This window comes from Alligator sinensis, unplaced genomic scaffold (assembly GCF_000455745.1).
Source record: "Alligator sinensis unplaced genomic scaffold, ASM45574v1 scaffold1553_1, whole genome shotgun sequence".
In the NCBI taxonomy this organism is placed as follows: Eukaryota; Metazoa; Chordata; order Crocodylia; family Alligatoridae; genus Alligator; species Alligator sinensis.
In genome coordinates, this window is record NW_005843054.1 from 87,623 (window position 1) to 94,824 (window position 7,202).

The window sequence follows — 7,202 nt, forward strand, 5'->3', positions numbered from 1 at the left end:
GAAGATCTGGATGCTGGGGTTGGACAGGGGTTGGGGGGCACTCAGGGCTGCTGGGGAGCAGGCAGGGGATAGGGCCTTGCAGGGGTCCCCATGGTCCCCTCACCTCCTCCTCAAGCCCCTGCCCCTCCACCCCCTACTTACCAGCACGGAGTCCAGGTACAGCTCCCTGCAGCAGCAAGTGAGGACTGCCTGAATCTCCGAAACTCTCCAAATCTTTTCCAAATTGATTCAGAGAGCTTCAAATCAATTCAGACCTTTTTACTGGTCTCCCAATTCGATTCAGATTCAGAGATTCAGCCACCAAATTGGGCTGAATCTCCTCCGAATCAAATCAGCACCAGAAGCTTTGCACAGCCCTAGAAAATTACTCAGTGGATATCAGGCAGGAGGATATATATTTTCTACATTCAAGACAGTATTTGTATTATACTGGTGAGATCAAATGACCTATGGCCATGTATAGCAGATTACACTATCTCTACTACATGTTCTTATTTATAGAGGCACTGTTGTTGGAAGCAGTACAGTAGCAGGAGGGAAACATGTCTGAATTATATTACTCACCAGGCAGCCAAGAACACAACTGATAGCTTCCAGAGTAAACTTCATTTTGAAATCATTTCATGCAAAGATTGCCACAAGAAACTGCTCTCAGCTGTGCTGAGAAGAAAGCAAATATATCACTCCTGGTAAGCTTTGTGCTCAAGATAGTGATAACATGAATTAAAGAATACTAGTAAAATAGTTAACATTCTACTCTCCTGCAATGCTTTGCTTTCATTTTCATCTGTCATAATAAAAGCTCCTCCATGTGCAATTTTTTTGATCATGCCTTTTTAACTGTATTTGATGTCCACATTCCTGAAATAAACATACGTGTGCACTCACTCTCTCTCAGGAGTTGTAGTGCTAAATTGAAATTATAAGAACAGAATGGCCAGTGGAAATTGTAAAAAGACTCACCTTAACACTACCTGATGGGTTGGAAAGATGAAATATTTTGACAACCAAAATGGGTAATGCTATAGGAACATAAACCAGAAGACTGTTTGAACATAAGAACTAGCAAGACCTTTTCCCCATAACCTTAACTGAAGATTTTTTCTGGTTCAAGAAGAGCTAAGCACCTTTATACATTGTGCCCCATACTTTCTCAGAACAGCTGGGAAGCCAGCCAACTGTCAGTTCTCAATACAAAGTGGCCTTTGAGTTGCCTAATACTGCCCTTTGGCTGCAGTGTGGTCTTTGGGGCATTATGGCAATTTAAGAAGTTGGTGGTGAATGCTGAATGGTGTGTACCAAGCAAACAGGAGATCCAATTTTGTTGAAAGGCATGAATTGATATAGGGCTTTCAACTGACTGGTGCCACATTTATCACCACTGAAGAGAAATGCAGATAGGGCTCCTAGTTTCTCACTCTACCCTACTTCGTACTATATTTTTCCTCTCTCTCTTTTCCACTATACTGAACAGGAATGACTTACAAATTATAATCTAAGGATGCCTGACATGTACTGATGTGCTTTCAATCCAGAGTGAAAAACTGGTGCTGAATTTCAAGAAAAGGATAATTTCTTAGGCAGTAACCATTTTTTTGCAGATAAGATGAAATAGTTTCCTTTAATGACATCAAATGTCCCATTCAAGACTGTAAATCTATTCAAAAAATTCAAGTTGATATGACCCAATAAAAAAAGATCTAATACTCCCATACCACTGTTTTCTTTATTCCTTGCAGAGAATTTTCCCGGATCTTATAAAAAAAGAAAATGGAAGAAAAATAAAAGAAAAAAGACAAATAGTGATCCTAGTTGCATATCCAAATGCAACAGTGTGGGCAAGGGCTGAACCCAAATACAAAAAGGACTAACAGCAGAAAGCAGAGAGTCAGGTACCATATGAAGACCTGACCAGAAAAGTGAAAATGTCTAAATTAGTTTAGTATTTAGGCTAAAGCAAGCAAAGCAGAAAGACAGCAGCAAAATTAGTGAACAGTCCATTAAAGTAGCACTATATTTAATCAAATTTAAAACAACCCTGAATTTAAGATTCCCACCCCTACCCCCATTAATTAGATTCTATACATGCAAAATTTATATATGTTATCATAATTTTCCATTAGTAGAATCTAATCATTGGAGGTCAACTTTAATTCATTCTGCCCTCTGCTGCAGGTAGTGGGGAGGTAAGTGATATGGGGAGGTCAAGAAGTTTGCCCCTTACTTGTGCCTGCCCTGCTGCCTGCTCCGAGCCTTCAGCCCCACCTTCCCCCTCTGCTCCCCCCTGCCCCTCTCCCCAGCCTCTGCTCATCCCTTTCCTTAAACTCTGCTCCCCCTCCTAGTCCTCCAAAACCTCTACTTCCCCCCGAATCCCCTCCCCAGCTCCTGTTCCCTGCTTCCCCTGCCCCTCCCCTTGCTCCCTGAAGGCAGGTTTTGGCCCTATTCCAGTCTGGAGCACTAAGTACTGCCCCTGCTCAGCCCCCATAGCAACCATATGGGCTGCATGTGCTGCTGTGGGGCTGGGCTGGGGCTGTGCTCCATGCCCCAGGCTGGAATGGGGATGGAAGAAGCCTGCCTCGCAGAACAGGGGTCCGGTGGGGGGAGAGAGGCAGATTGGGGAGCAGAGGCTGAGTGGGTGGGAAAATGGAGGGGAAGAGGTTGCAGGGGGGAGATGGTGGGGTGCAGAGGCAGTGTGGGGGGAGGGTGGGTAGCATGTTAAATGAGAGGGGGAAACCGAGTCTGAAAATTGATTAAATACAGTACTTATTTTTAATATAGGATTTACCTCTTGACAGTGTCCCTTTAAACAAACAGTACAGCATTTCAAAGTGACTTAGGTTTCTTTATAAAATTGCATTTTTAAAGTAAAATATTTTGCTGGGGGTTTCATGAAATCAAACCCAACTTGAACAAGTTTGAAACAAGGACGCTATTCCACTTCTAAGCACCTACTTACAGTGAAATAGCAGAAGAAAGAGATGCCCAGTCTATAAATAGTTATTGCTTCTTGTTTTCATTCTAGAGAGCCTGCTTGGTACATTTCCCTCCAGGCACCTTAATGAAAATTCAAGCATGATCAATTGTTCAAAACCCTTTTTAAGTTGGAGAGCCACATTTTAATTAGAAGGAATGTAAAAGTACTAAGCTACAGAAAAGTATTTCTAGTTGGATGACTAAAACATTTCTAAATTGTAAAAACTTTGAACTATTTTTTGTTGTTGTTTGCTGTTCTTTATCAAAAATGACAGTTATTCTATAATTCCAAACAGCCTGAATGCTCGAAGTGCTTGATGTTTAAACTGATGTTTAAAGAATGGCTATTGATTAGCAAATAGGATCAGGGCTATGGTAATAAAATGTCAGTATTCAGTAGTATATGTAGGGTTAGTGAACCATGTATAACTGATAGCATTTCACGAACATAAGAACGTAAGTGCCATGCTGGTCCATCTAGCCCAGTATCCTGTCTCCAACAGTGGCAGGAATGGATACTTTGGAGGGTGAGCACTGAATTAGATGCATCTAGAATGATCTATCCCCTATCCATTACCCTCCCTGGCACCCACCATAGATTTAGAGAAGCCAAAGGAAAAATCTCCAACCATGGTCTTCCAGAGCTATTAACAGATCATGAATTTGTCCAGTCCCTTTCTGAACTTGAATGTTATCTGCTGCTTCCACCTCTTCTGGCAATTAATTCCACAAGTTAATTATGCATCATATAAAAAAGGACTCTCATTGGTTTTCATCCTGTTTCCTACTAATTTTAGTGAGAACCCTCTAGTATCATTTGGGTTGTCCTTCCCTGTACCTTCTCCAATTCTACTACATCCTTTTTGAGATGTGGAGACCAGAACAGTACACAGTATTCCAGATGTGGACCATGGATTGGTATAATGGTATGCTCTCATGGCAATTGCTTTCTTAATGATGCCCAACATTTTAATGGCTTTTTTTGGCCACAACTGCATTCACATACTCTGCTTTTTAAACTACACATGTGGATAACTAGGTATTAGCAACCTGCAAGTGCTTCTAGTCAACAATTTACATATTACGTGTTATAAATCTAACAATTCATAACACATGGAATCACTGTTTTGTCATCATCATACCTAAATAATAACCCCTCCTCACACACGCACACAAAAAAAATCTTCATTGTTTTTTAGGCAGGACATTTTTATTAAATTTTTACTTTTCTGGGGCACCAACAAGCAGCTGTTTTCTATTTTAAGGTTGAGCTGAGATTGGGGAAAGGATCAGACTTTATAACTTGCAAACAACCATAAGAATTATGAAACTTTTTTTAGTGGTTTTCTTTATCTTGTTTTATACAGTAAAAATCCAGAGTTTATCAACACTGGAAGACTCATAACTAGAAAACTAGTCAGGTTATTACATCATAAGTAAAATATAAAGGAAAATATTTCAGAAGATGAGGTACAGTATTGTCAATTTAACACTCAATGGACTATTAAAATTGCAGAGAGAACATTTGTTAAATATTCAGTAGCCTTTGGTTTAATTAAAATGTAAGAGCACATCCTTTAAAACACACAATATCTGGTGCAGGTTATAAAAATTGCAAAGATGTGTGGTTTTCATTACAGCAGCCACTTGGCAAGGTTTCTACAGGTCATTTTATGATATGTTAGTGCTTGCTGCTCTTTTGCAATATTGGCATACTTATGGAACAGTGACAACCATCTCAGTTATAAGTGAAGCCTCTTGCATTCTTAAATGGATATAGAACAGATTTTTTAACCAACAATGCACCCGTGCAACTATTTGCCACACCTGGTCTATGTTCACATAGCTTACTTTAAGCCACCTAAATGAAGACTGGGCACAGTACATAGTTGTTCAGTACTCCTGGGAGCCATGCAGAGATCACAATGTAAGTAACTTGGGGTAGGAGAAGAGGAAGGTGGGACCCAAGGGGTAGGGGAGGCTAGTGGGTCCAGGGGAGGTTGCCTGTTGCGGGAGGAGGGAAATAGCACAGTCACAAGGCTGGAGCATGTTTGTGAAAGCAGGTTAACCCTTTCTGAGATCAGGTCAATCTGATCTCTGCCTAATTTAGTGCACCTACTCAAATAAACTAACTCAGATTGGGCGCACAGTTTTTTGGCTAATTTAAGTTCTCTGACTGCCTGAACAACTGGGCCTTTAGATTGACCTAAATGTAATGCCTGCCCATACCGAATAAGTTCACTGAAATATGTGGCTTCCTGATCTGTTTGTGAATTTGGGTCAAATTCTCCAAATTTAGCTGGAAAGATAGTGACCCAAAATTCTGGCAGAAAGAAGGCATGTCCTCTTTTCCAACAGCTCAGGAGTTATAACACTTGGACAAAATGTAGAAGAATACGTCTCCCTGAGGCTATTTGAAACCGCATCTTCCATCTCTCAAGGAAGTATCCCAGCATGAGGCTGTAGGATGTACTAGGAGTAGAGCACTCTCAGTTTCCCTGTTGATATTTATCCTCTTTGAATAAATAATTAATTAATGGAATAGGGACTGAAACCTAAGTAATATCCTTCCTATGAGTGTCCTAGTCACCACCTACTCATAAGTATTATACACAAAGTAAATAGCACCAACAGGAGGCATTGAAAATGCCCTTTGTCCCCAAACACTATCTTGTCTTGATGACAAACACTTTCCTGAGGACTATGAGATATTGGTTAAAATACCATCAGGCACAGGATGCTTTAACCATTGAGTAAATAAAAGGAACATCATATTTACCTTTGTAATTCCTTTGTGCATGAAATATTTAGTTCTTAGACAAGTAGAATTACTGGGGTGGGATGGAGAGGAGGGGGAGAGCAGACACCGTAGACACCACTCCACAAAAGCAAACTCTAAACATAAAACACAAAAACAAAGTTTAGCAGTTTAAAAGCTAGTCACCAGTGTTAAGCAGACTATGGTAGGTTGGTTTTGGCCAGCAAAACCTTGTGGAGAGCTAACCTTCCAGGGAGCAATGAAGGTGGTTGAAGGGAAGAACTGCTTACTCAGCTTTCTGCATAAATCATTACCAACATGAAGGGAAGGTTTCCTCCCTCTACTAGCTCCTTTCACCAACCTCCCCTTTCTCTCAGTACACTTCTGTAGTTCTTAAGGAGATTAAGATTTGCTTGATTTATGGAACCTGCAGAATTATTACATTGCCACTAAAAACCTGTGAGTTGTAGTAACCTCCATTTCCTTACCTACGGTATTTGCAGGGATTTTAAATGAGCAGATGTATGAAGATGTAGAGCCTCTAGAAGCATCGAAGCAAACTTTCTTTACTCTTTCTACTCACTCTGCACTGGGATAAATGGGATCCTTTGGCATGCCTTTGGTTGCCTGGCCTCTCCATAACCAACCTCTATTTGCCACACATCCACAGCATTTCTTCTTCACCTACCACTTTCTATACCAGTGCTAATAAGGGAAATAACATCTGTAGATCAGGTGTGGAGGAGGAACTTTTAGTGACTACAGGTTAGGTAAGGAGCATATAATACTTTCTTCAATTTTCTGAGTGGTATTCTGTAAGAACCAATAAAGTCATTTGAGAGGCAAACAAGCAATTGTATTAGCTGAATCCCCAATTTATTTCAGATATATTAAGAAAAGGCTGTTGCAAGGTTTGTTGAACATGCACAATACAAATCTAAGTCCTCCATTGTCTTCTGCTTGCTACTGATGCAGTCCCCAAGCATTTATGAACCATAGTATGAAAAGTTATATATACTGAATGCTCCATGGAGCAAACTTGTCCCAGAAAAGAGGCAAGCAGCATACTGGCTCACAGCACAATTAGAGTAACACTAAAAATAAATTGTGCTGACATGATACTCATTAATTTAGCATAATGATACAAAGACTGTGAAAGGCTGTGATTCTAAAATGTCTCTCTCACTTTTAATATCATCAAGTTTAAAAAAAAACTTCTAGCATCCTAATGTCAATTCACCACCTTCTACTCAACTACGGTGACTGGTTACATAAAAATCTTGAAGTCCTTATCAATTTTTCATTTGGTCATTGATCAGGAATGCTTCCAAACCATCAGTTAATTTATCACAAAAGGAACACCTGACAAAACAAGAAACTTCTTAACAGGATGTAGCAGCCTTTAAAAAATGGACCCACCTGAACAGAATGGGAAGGGCTGCCTGGCAGAGAGACAGAGTTTGTCCCAGAG

General features: G+C 40.3%; 1 long non-coding RNA gene across 3 annotated transcripts in view; it reads right to left on the bottom strand.

Moving 5' to 3' along the window:
* Positions 1-6,388, bottom strand: part of LOC102387811 — a 24,615-nt gene extending 18,227 nt beyond the window's left edge. For 2 of the 3 annotated variants that reach the window (XR_003092079.1, XR_001359039.2), the window contains exons 1-3: positions 6,220-6,388; positions 5,753-5,868; positions 565-660 (exon numbers count right to left, since the gene is read on the bottom strand). This is a non-coding gene — a long non-coding RNA (uncharacterized LOC102387811). The remainder of the gene's footprint in view (positions 1-564; positions 661-5,752; positions 5,869-6,219) is intronic. The other variant, XR_325306.3, reaches the window with a different exon arrangement.
* Between the last annotated feature and the right edge of the window lie 814 nt (positions 6,389-7,202).